The 12,690-nt window shown below is 36.1% G+C and overlaps 1 pseudogene; it reads left to right on the forward strand.

Annotated features, from left to right (window-relative positions):
• Positions 1-1,022: 1,022 nt before the first annotated feature.
• LOC129508655 (U2 small nuclear ribonucleoprotein B''-like) lies at positions 1,023-1,700 on the forward strand (annotated as a pseudogene).
• The last annotated feature ends 10,990 nt before the right edge of the window (positions 1,701-12,690 follow it).

Raw genomic sequence — 12,690 nt, forward strand, 5'->3', positions numbered from 1 at the left:
AAGCTAATAGAAGATGAAACTGAAAATCTTTACATTTTTTTAAATTTTATTTAATTTTTTTAATTTTTTTTTATTTACTTATGATAGTCACAGAGAGAGAGAGAGAGAGGCAGAGACACAGGCAGAGGGAGAAGCAGGCTCCATGCACCGGGAGCCCGATGTGGGATTCGATCCCGGGTCTCCAGGATCGTGCTCCGGGCCAAAGACAGGCGCCAAACCACTGCGCCACCCAGGGATCCCCCTTTACATTTTTTTGAATGACTTAGTTTGACTTAAATTTTATAAAGATCAATGTGGCAGCACTCTAGAAACTGATTTGAGAAGGGGAAGGATGAGAAGGAGGAATGTAATCCAAGAGGAATGACATCAGTCGATGAAAGATATAGGGAAAACATCAAATGGGATTCGATTGGTGGGGGCACCTGGAAGGCTCTGTAGTTGAGCATCTGCCTTTGGCTCAGAGTGTGATCCCAGGGTCCTGGGATCCATTCTCTATTGGACTCCTTACAGGGAACCTGCTTCTCTCTTTGCCTATGTCTCTGCCTTTCTTTCTGTGTCCCTCATGAATAAAAATAAATAAATAAATAAACAAACAAATAAATAAATAAATAAAAGGACTGGATTGGTGGGACTCTAAGGAGCAGATGACAAAATTGAGGAAACAAAAAGATAAAATATAAAAAAGTTTAAGTAAAATAAATAAATAAATAAAAGATCAGGCTGGGGTTAAAAATTTCGGAAAACGAGTTACTGAAAGAGAAAATGGATGGGAGCAAATTGGCACAGAACTAATTCATGAAATCTCATCAAGTTGAAGAATGTGGAATCTCAGAATGAAAAGTCTCCACCAGAAGACAACAAAATGAATGAAAAGAGACTCACAATTAGATGACAGTATAATTTGATTTTAGAATCTCTGGAATAAAATATGGATCTTAATGGACTTAAGAAAGTGAAGAGGGGATTTTGGTTTCAAGGGACCAATGTAGGCCTCAAGCTTTCTGAACAGTTTAACCCAAAACATGGATATCAGACCAAATCATACAACTATATCAACAATATGAAGGAAAAAATATAAAAGAAAAATTGAAGAGATCCCTATAAGCCCTGATTTCTCAATTTGACCCATTGGTAGATTTGTAGCTTTAAAGACCATGAAGATGAGGGGCAAGCCTTTGTTATTTTTAAGGAACTGGGCTCCCGGCAAATGCCTTGAGACAGTTACAAGGATTTCCATTTTATGGTAAACGAATGCAAATCCAGGATGCAAAAAAGATTCTGATATAATATCTAAAATGTGTGGCACTTTCACTAACAAAGTAGAAAGAAAAGAAAAGAAGCAAAAACTGCGAGCTCTTTGCAACAACTTCACACAAAAAGCCTGGTTAGGGAACACCAAACACAGCAAGTACCCAAGGAAATTCAACACCAAATCCTCAGGTCCCTTATTCCTCTCCACACTATATTTTATTCCTTAATAATTTCTCAGAAGAGACTAATGAGATGATGTTATCCATGTTGTTTAGTCAGTTTCCTGGTTTCAAGGAAGTGAGTTTGGTACCTGGAGGCATGACATTGCTTTCGTGGAATTTGAAAATGACAGACAGGCCGGAGCTACTGGGCTGCTTTACAAGGATTTAAAAATCACACCATCCCACACCATGAAGATAACCTATGTCAAAAAATTATATATGGGGTAGTGGTCTTTATAGGACTTGGTATTATTTACAGAGTTTGTTTTAGTAACATTTGGTCGGACCATTTTACTAGTTGGAGGTGAGTGGGAGTGAAGGTTAAAATTTTGTGGATGATTTAAAACAATACCTAGTCTTTGTTTTGCATTAGTGAACTATGAAATACGAAGGCCTTAATTTTGTACAATAAACTTTGATTTTTTATTCGAGAGAAAGAAGAAAGAAGAAAAGAAAGAAAGAAAGAAAGAAAGAAAGAAAGAAAGAAAGAAAGAAAGAAAGAAATCAACAAAGGATCAGGATACAGAATTCCCAAGGGCTTTATGTCCAAATCACTGTTACCCAGCAATGGTATGATGTTAAAATTGTAAGGGAAAAAGATCTCAAATTACAATTTTCCATACAGACTGCTAATCAATTGTGAAAGATGAATAATGACATTTTTGATATGTAAAAAACTCTCTTCGATCCATTAGCAGTGAAAAGGAACTGGAAGATTTACTACAGTTAAAATAATTAATTTACTGCAGTTAAAGTAATTAATTTACTGCAGTTAAAATAATTGAACTAAAGAAGATGTAGACAGCACAGAAAGCACGGAATCCGATACAGGAGATACACAAAGGAAACTAAGGAACATGGCAAAGGAACATGGTGAAGGCAAATCCCAAGACAACACGGTTGCAAAGCAGGCCTCCAGGACAATGGGTCTAGGCAGGAGTTGGAGGGTGGTGACTGCCCAGAGGGATACTGCCATGAAGTTAACGTTCATGACAGAGCAACTGAGGTATTTCATTAGTCAAATGAAAGGTCAAAGAGGTTGGGGATTAATAAATTATTCAAGAAACAGAAAATAAAAAAATCAGGGCAGTCATTAATTCCAGGACAAATAAAAGATTGCTAGGAAAAGTCATTGTAATCATGGTACAGTACTACTCTTAGCAGTGAATAATATTTGCATTGTCATAAATTCATTAACATTAAAAATTAATTCCCCCAAAAAAGTGATATATAAACTGCATTAGGAACATCAGGGGAGAGAAAGTATTTATCTCAAAGAGAAGCAAATACATATCTTCCATAATAGAAAGTTATTAAATAATACCTAAAACAGAAAGACCAAGAAATTATCATAAAAAAGTACGATTTATAGAAGAACCGTAGGGAACATAGTAAATGATTTAATAATGGTGTTGTATGATGACAGGTGGTAACTGCACTTGTGCTGAGCACAGCATAATGTATAAAAACGCGGGATCACTATGTTGTCCACCTGAAACTAATGTTAACACTGTGTGTCAACTAAACTTGAATCAAAAGTTTTTAAATGTGACTTATAATATGGAGGTCACTGGCAGAAGAAACAGCTCTCAGGGTTAAATGTACGGCCTTAGTGATTAAAAGAGGGCAATAGGAAGTCCTAGGCTTTCACTGTAAACATAGTACAACTATTTGATTTTTTAAAAAATTTTTACATGTATAACTTTGTTTGAAGAAATAATTAAATAAATAAAAGATTTTTCATCTTTCCAGGAAGAAAATAAACAGGACTGGTAGAAGAAAGGCCCCAATCTGCAGCAGATCGAGGAAAATTGTGACCTTGCATTTCTTTACAGCCGCGTCCTGATTCTGTTTAAGTAAACATCAGACATTCCCAAACACTCCAACCTTCAGGGAAATCACCACATAGAAGGTCATCTTTTAAAAATATTAGTTAAATATGAATTAATTAAACAATTTTACCATAAAATGGAGCCAATAAGAAGCTCAATGTCATAAGAAAAAATGCAGAATTATATTTATAAAACAGAATACAAAGTTTATAAACATTGGACAATTGAACTTCCTCTTTTCTGGCTGGAACCATGGAGGGGGCTGAAGAGAACAAAAAGAAGGTTCCTGCTGTGCCAGAAACCCTTAAGAAAAAGTGAAGGAATTTTGCAGAGTTGAAGATCAAGCGTCAGAAAAAAGTTTGCTCAAAAGATTCTTCAAAAGGCAAGGAAGAAGCTTATCTATTAAAAAGCTAAGCATTACCACAAGGAATACAGGCAGATGTACAGAACTGAGATTAGAATGGCAAGGATGGCAAGAAAAGCAAGCAACTTCTATGTTCCTGCAGAACCCAAATTGGCAGGATCAGAGGTATCAATGGTGTGAGCCCCAAGTTCAAAAGATGTGCAGCTTCTTCACCTTTGCCAGATCTTCAGTGGCACCTTTGTTCAGCTCAACAAGGCTTCAGTTAACATGCTAGGGATCATGGAACGATATATAGCATGGGGGGCCCCAAACCTGAAGTCAGTGAATGAATTGATCTACAAGCATGATTATGGCAAGATCAACAAGAAGTGAATTGCCCTGACAGATAATATATTGATTGTCCAATTTCTTGGTAAATATGGCATCATCTGCATGGAGGGTCTGATTCATGAGACTTTACTGTTGGAAAACATTTCAAAGAAACAGACAACTTTTTATGGCTCTTCTCCATGTGGGGACAATGAAGAAAAAGACCATCTATTTTGTAGAAGGTGGAGATGCTGGCAACAGGGAAGACCAGATCAATAAGATTTTTAGGATGAACTAAACTATCTACCATGATTATTTTTGTAATCTGGTTAGTCAATAAATGACTACTTTCAAATAGAAATGTGCTGTTGTCTTGGTGACTTTTTTCTAGCCTGACTGCTGTCCCTTAACAGGCAAATCTTGGTGTGCTAAAATTAAGCCAAGTCATCAATGTTTGTGTGCAAAACTAGGGTCTAGTTTGTATCTTGGTGGAAATCATTCCTTGGGTTTATTAAAAACTCTTCTTTACAAAGAATAATTTTTAATTTTTCACTTTTGAATTGTGCCACTGAGTTAGCCAAGATGGGGCTGTTCTAAGAAAGCCTATTTCATAGGCATTTATGCATGATTTGTGGGTAAGGTAATAAAAATTCAATTTACAAATAAAAAAATAAATAAACATTGGACAATTAACTTATATTACAATTTTTAAAAGTTGAGAGTTTTGGAAGAGGAAGTGGAGAATGTATGTAAGTGGTAAATGTCTTTCAAAACATGTCTAAAATAGAAGTATATGTGTCAGGAAATGATACTCAATAATTTCAACGTTTCAGCCTTTCTTATGTTTTTTTTTCTCTAAATTTAGAAGTAATCTACAGAAAATATTTATCAAAATGTTTACAATCTCTTTAATTTCTTCATTTTTAAAAATCAAGCAAAATAAGTTAAATAGTCTTCTTAAATCAGCCTTCATGATACATTCTGTTTAGGAACATCTTGTCTGCCTAACAGATACTGTCACTTCATATGTCTGCTCTTAACTGCACATATAAAGAGACCAACTTCTTACTATTGTTAACTTAATAATAACCAGGGTTATTTTGAGAGTTGTTTTTCTTTGTATTCCAGTTTGAATTCCTTATAATGAGGCTGAATTATAGAAGCCTAAACCAAAAAAGAAGAAGAAGAAGAAGAAGAAGAAGAAGAAGAAGAAGAAGAAGAAGAAGAAGAAGAAGAAAAGAAGAAGAAGAAGAAGAAGAAGAAGAAGAAGCAGAAGAAGAAGAAGAAGAAGAAGAAGAAGAAGAAGAAGAAGAAGAAAGAAGAAGAAGAAGAAGAAGAAGAAGAAGAAGAAGAAGAAAAGGGGCTAGTAAGAAAAAAATTTCTCAAAGGAAAAAGAGAGAAGATAAATATCCACTAATATCAATGAGGAGAGATCAGTCCACGTTTTTTGTTATACAGATTGGTAGAAGTTTTTTCCAAATATCTGGAATCCATGACTCTCTCCTGAGATGGTTGTGAGCAAGGCTCCCTCAAGTGTTTATCTTCAATTTTATCACCCTCTCTTCCCTCTGCTTACTCTATCTGACAGGGGACTCTGCTCAAGTCTGAGAGGACATCATGTCCCTCTCTGTACCCTTGAACTCCATCTTCTCAAGGTGTTTTAAATTTCTTTTTCCCTTCCTTGCTATATGGTTTATCCTATAAGGCTAACTCTGACTGGCTGTGCAGTGTTCAGGCTCTTTCATTCTATACACTTCCAGTATGGCCTCCAAAGTTTACTCATCCAAGTTCAGTGTGCCCCTTCCAATCCACTGTGTCTTTGCCATTGTCTTTTTTGCATTGTTGTCTTCCACCTTGCATCTCACTCTTGTCACATTACCTGCAGGTCACATTCTGATAGTGTCCTAAGGGGCCTTCTGTTTTGACAAGCAGATTGATCTAGTCCTTAACATAACATCATGGATTAGATTCTGGCATTCATCCTGTTGCTGTGCCCTGGTGAAGTTGAATGGCTCCACCAAGCCTTCCCCACCGGCACCCTCTATGTGCAGGGCACCAAGGGCAATTCATGGCAAGTCTACATGCCAAATAGAGATTTTTTTAAAAGTATTATTTGAAAGGGTATTTTTAGAGTTAACAACCAAAGGCAAAAGCAGTAGCCAAGAAAAGAAACTAAAGAAGGAGACCAAATGTAAAGACATTAAACCATCGAAGTGAAAAGGCATAAATAGAAGATGAGAGGAGAGATCACTAATGAGGGAGATGGTCTAAAAATAGAGAGAAAAATGATTTCTACAGAGCTTAATAATGTAGGTGGTTAAGAATCTAAATTAGAAGATTGTTTCTAGCCTTCAAGGGGTTAAATCTGTACTTGTAGGAATGTAGAATACTTCACACATTTAGGACTCACCATGTGAACCAGCTGTATCTAGGTATGTCTACTTCAGCTCTAGGTCTTGCTTGAGGTTCTGGAATCCTTATATATAACCAAGTCCGTGGTTTGATATAACTTTTACAATGTATAAAATATCTGTTATAGAAAATATGTTGGAATAAGTATGGTGTTTAGTCTTCAGTCTTCGTTTCACAGAATGAGATCTCAGAGTCCTTTTGCCATCCAGGATGGAGCAGTAAAGTTCCAGCTTTTGTATTTACTTTGTTCTTTTAAGATGAATCATGCGCCAGCGAGAGCACAACAGGAATGGAGAGGCCCCTCAGCTACTGGGGAGTCCTTGCACCAATTCATCTCCTAACACGCTGAGAATATCTGGACCTCTACATGGTGTCCATCCCATATTTTCTGAAGGAGGGGAAGAAGGGCTTAAGGATCTCTACCTTGTCATGTGCCATTCATAAAGTATACTGAAAAACAGATATACCAGGTACTCATTTAAGTAATCAAATTCTCCTGTCTGGAGCACAGTAGTCCTTTCTACCCGAATCATTAGATGGACCCATGTAAGTAGGGATGCACTAAAAACCAGCATATGAACGTCTCATAGATTCTTTGGTTGTTCACAATTGGTTCCCAACACTGAAAGCAGCATACTCAAGTTTTTTCTTTAATAGAGTTTTTCAACACCTGTAATATGTAAGTCAAGAAAGTCAAGAAAGAAAGACCCCACCAAAAAGGAGAATTACAGACCAATATACCTGATGAACATGGATGCAAAAATTCTCAACAAGATACTAGCCAATAGGATCCAATAGTACATTAAGAAAATTATTCACCATGACCAAGTAGGATTTATCCCTGGGACACAAGGCTGGTTCAACACTCATAAAACAATCAATGTGATTCATCATATCAGCAAGAGAAAAACCAAGAACCATAGGATCCTCTCATTAGATGCAGAGAAAGCATTTGACAAAATACAGCATCCATTCCTGATCAAAACCCTTCAGAGTGTAGGGATAGAGGGAACTTTCCTCGATATCTTAAAAGCCATCTACGAAAAGCCCACAGCAAATATCATTCTCAATGGGGAAGCACTGGGAGCCTTTCCCCTAAGATCAGGAACAAGACAGGGATGTCCACTCTCACCACTGCTATTCAACATAGTATTGGAAGTCCTAGCCTCAGCAATCAGACAACAAAAAGACATTAAAGGCATTCAAATTGGCAAAGAAGAAGTCAAACTCTCCCTCTTCGCCGATGACATGATACTCTACATAGAAAACCCAAAAGCCTCCACCCCAAGATTGCTAGAACTCATACAGCAATTTGGTAGCATGGCAGGATACAAAATCAATGCCCAGAAATCAATGGCATTTCTATACACTAACAATGAGACTGAAGAAGCAGAAATTAAGGAGTCAATCCCATTTACAATTGCATCCAAAAGCATAAGATACCTAGGAATAAACCTAACCAAAGAGGTAAAGGATCTATACCCTAAAAACTATAGAACACTTCTGAAAGAAATTGAGGAAGACACAAAGAGATGGAAAAATATTCCATGCTCATGGATTGGCAGAATTAATACTGTGAAAATGTCAATGTTACCCAGGGCAATTTACACGTTTAATGCAATCCCTATTAAAATACTATGGACTTTCTTCAGAGAGCTTGAAGAAATTATTTTAAGATTTTTGTGAAATCAGAAAAGACCCCGAATAGCCAGGGGAATTTTAAAAAAGAAAACCATATCTGGGGGCATCACAATGCCAGATTTCAGGTTGTACTACAAAGCTGTGGTCATCAAGACAGTGTGCTACTGGCACAAAAACAGACACATAGATCAATGGAACAGAATAGAGAACCCAGAAGTGGACCCTGAACTTTATGGTCAACTAATATTTGATAAAAGAGGAAAGACTATCAACTGGAAGAAAGACAGTCTCTTCAATAAATGGTGCTGGGAAAATTGGACATCCACATGCAGAATGAAACTAGACCACTCGCTTTCACCATACACAAAGATAAACTCAAAATGGATGAAAGATCTAAATGTGAGACAAGATTCCATCAAAATCCTAGAGGAGAACACAGGCAACACCCTTTTTGAACTCAGCCACAGTAACTTCTTGCAAGATACATCCATGAAGGCAAAAGAAACAAAAGCAAAAATGAACTATTGGGACTTCATCAAGATAAGAAGCTTTTGCACAGCAAAGGATACAGTCAACAAAACTAAAAGACAACCTACAGAATGGGAGAAGATATTTGCAAATGACGTATCAGATAAAGGGCTAGTTTCCAAAATCTATAAAGAAGTTATTAAACTCAACACCAAAGAAACAAACAATCCAATCATGAAATGGGCAAAAGACATGAAGAGAAATCCCACAGAGGAAGACATAGACATGGCCAACATGCACATGAGAAAATGCTCTGCATCACTTGCCATCAGGGAAATACAAATCAAAACGACAATGAGATACCACCTCACACCAGTGAGAATGGGGAAAATTAACAAGGCAGGAAACCACAAATGTTGGAGAGGATGCGGAGAAAAGGGAACCCTCTTACACTGTTGGTGGGAATGTGAACTGGTGCAGCCACTCTGGAAAACTGTGTGGAGGTTCCTCAAAGAGTTAAAAATAGACCTGCCCTACGACTCAGCAATTGCACTGTTGGGGATTTACCCCAAAGATACAGATGCAATGAAACGCCGGGACACCTGCACCCGGATGTTTCTAGCAGCAATGTCCACAATAGCCAAACTGTGGAAGGAGCCTCGGTGCCCATCGAAAGACGAATGGATAAAGAAGATGTGGTTTATGTATACAATGGAATATTACTCAGCCATTAGAAACGACAAATACCCACCATTTGCTTCAACGTGGATGGAACTGGAGGGTATTATGCTGAGTGAAGTAAGTCAATCGGAGAAGGACAATCAGTGTATGTTCTCATTCATTTGGGGAATATAAATAATAGTGAAAGGGAATATAAGGGAACGGAGAAGAAATGTGTGGGAAATATCAGAAAGGGAGAGAGAACAAAAAGACTCCTAACTCTGGGAAATGAACTAGGGGTGGTGGAAGGGGAGGATGGCAGGGGGTGGGGGTAAATGGGTGACGGGCACTGAGGGGGGCACTTGACGGGATGAGCACTGGGTGTTATTCTGTATGTTGGTAAATTAAACACCAATAAAAAATTAATTTATTAAAAAAAAATAAAGTCAAGGAAGTGGGTGGGACTTCCCTCCTCAGGCTAATACTTGTTTTATCTTCCTTGGAAGCTTTCCTGACTCTACTCATAGATGCCACAAATAACAACACATTGGCATCTAGCTCTGAAATACATTTGCATTACTTTACAGTCATTGGCTTACAAGAATTGTTTGCATAGACAGTCTGCATTTACTCATATCTCATTCTTTCTTGAGTCTCATCTAATCAGGCTTTGTCTCCGGAATTCTACAGACCACTTTCATTGAGGCTATCAACATTTTCATACTGGCAAACACAATAGTCAATGTACTCAAGCATATTTGCAAGACATCCACATGGTTATTTTTATATGAAATTCAATGTGAATAGTGCCCTCAGAATGCTTACAACAGAGTGGCCCTAAGTATAATTTTCTGGAACTTGATTTTTAAAGTCAATATTAATCTGTTAAGTTTCATTGGTATTGCACATAGCTAGGTGTTTTTATTTCACTGTTGAATATTTAGTTGTCTGAATATATTTGGTTATTCATTCCTTTATTGACTACATTTTTTTCTTTTTTTAATTAAAGATATCTCTAGGGCAGCCCTGGTGGCTCAGCGGTTTAGTGCTGCCTTCAGCCCACGGGTGATCCTGGAGACCCGGGATCAAGTCCTACGTCAGGCTCCCTGCATGGAGACTGCTTCTCCCTCTGCCTGTGTCTCTGCCTCTCTGCCTTTCATGAATAAATAATAAATCTTAAAAAAAATTTAAAAAAATATCTCTAACTGGTAAAATATTATTGTACATGACTTCTGATAAATATATGCAATGTTTTCTTTTGAATCATTTGGTGTGTGGATGTTCACCTTTATAAGATAATGGCAAAATATTTTCTGAAATGATTATTTATAGAAATTTATGTGAAGTATTTTTTTTTTACTTTTTGAAGGTTTTATTTATTTGAGAGAGAGTGTGACACAGAGAGAAAGAGAGAGAGCACATAAACAGGGAGAATGGGTAGAGGGAGAAGCAGATTCCTTGGATCCCAGGACCCTGGGATCATGATCTGAGCCAAAGGCAGATATGCAACTGACTGAGCCACCCAGGCACCCAAGAAGTATTTTTTAATCCATGTCCTCTTCAATATGTTGTATCATCAGGCTAATAATTTTTTTCCAAATTGAATGAGTATAAAATGGGATGTATTTACAGTTTTGATTTGCCTTTCTCTGGTCACAAATGAAGTAGAATATCTCTCCACATTTTTGCTGGCCAAATGCAATTTACCTTCTGTGAAATGCCTGTTCACATCTTTTGTCCCTTTTCCTAGTAAGCTTGATATTTTCATTAACTTAAAGTTTTTACATATATATTCTTGATGAAAGGTTTTGTCAGTCATGTAAGTCATAAATATATTATCTCAGCTTGTAAATTATATTTTTAATTTCTTTAAGGTGTTATGATAAATTATCCAAAATTTAGAAACAAGGCAAAAATATGGGCAGCATAATCTTCAAATATCATTAGGGGCAAAAACCGCTCCGTAGTTACCTAGGAGAATATATAGCTAACTAAATTCACTATTTACCACTATTTAAAGGTCTGAGATTTGGAGAAATTTCATTTAAAACTGTAGATGTTGGTCTGGAGAGGTGAAATTAATTATTAGTTCAACTGATAACCCCCAAAACTATAATTTATTGTCCTGTTAATGCTAGGCATTAACCAGTTTTGTATCTTATTCTGCAACTTTATCCTAACACGTCTTTATTAAATTGCATATTGAATTAATAAGATTTAACTATAGAAGCAGAACCAGTAAGATATATGTATCTATACAAAACACACAGTTTTTATGTATATATATATATATATATCTAGTTATGTGCAGTTTATATATATATGTTTATATGTATATATGTGTGTATATATGTATATATATATACACACATACGTGCATGGACACACCTATTTACATATATCCAAATATACAAATATATACCTGCTTTTTTGAACTACCCTTTTGTTTGACTGTAACATTATAATGCCTCTGTTGTTATTTAATAAGTTAAATAAAATCTTTGAATATGTTCAATTTATATTTACATAAAAGCTGTGATTTTGGTCATTTAAAAATTACACTCCTTGGGATCCCTGGGTGGCCAAGTGGTTTAGCGCCTGCCTTTGGCCCAGGGTGCAATCCTGGAGACCCGGGATCGAATCCCACATCGTGCTCCTGGTGCATGGAGCCTGCTTCTCCCTCTGCCTATGTCTCTGCCTCTCTTTCTCTCTCTGTGTGACTATCATAAATAAATAAAAATTAAAAAAAACACTTTATAAAAAAATAAATAAAAATAAAAATTACACTCCTTATTTCTGGAGCTTCTACTAAGCTGTCCAAGTAGATTGACCTGATGTAGCTTGGTAAATTCTCTTCCCAAAGAAGTTCACATATGCTAAGACCAGGTAGGTGTTTTCTTGCCTTACATGGTAAACTCCAAGCTGCAAAGGAATTTTAACTTCACCTTATTAGTTTTGTTTGTATTTCATTTTAAATGTTTTTGTGTGTGTGTTTTATTTGATTTTGGCTCAAACAATTATAATTGGGGATTAGTTTTCTCCTTAAGGACTTTGTAGAATTCAATAATGGCATCTGACCCTGAAGTTTACTTTTTAGGAAAGTTTTCAATTATAAATTCAATTTCTTTAATAGATATATGGTTATTCATGTTATCTATATTCTAGAGAGAGATCTGTTACCTATTTATTTCATGAAATTTATTCATTTTTAGTAAATTTTAAAATTCACTATCATAAAGTTATTAATAATATTCCCCTTATTATCTTTTAATTTTTAAAAGAAATTCACCAATTCTTTTATTTACAAAAGCTAAAGCATATTTTATTCAATACTTCCTGGAAAGCTAAAATAATAAACTTTTGCTACTATTTATGCATTGAAATGACTACTAAGCATACTTGGAGGGAAAGACATTCTTAAAATTTCAATAAAAAAGATTTCCTTCTTTGAGAGCAATATTATTTTTTAATATCAGTTACATATGCATGAGATGCAATGTATAATTCTTCAAATATAGTCAATACTTTTTAA

Source organism: Nyctereutes procyonoides, unplaced genomic scaffold, assembly GCF_905146905.1.
Source record: "Nyctereutes procyonoides isolate TBG_1078 unplaced genomic scaffold, NYPRO_anot_genome, whole genome shotgun sequence".
Classification (NCBI taxonomy): Eukaryota; Metazoa; Chordata; class Mammalia; order Carnivora; family Canidae; genus Nyctereutes; species Nyctereutes procyonoides.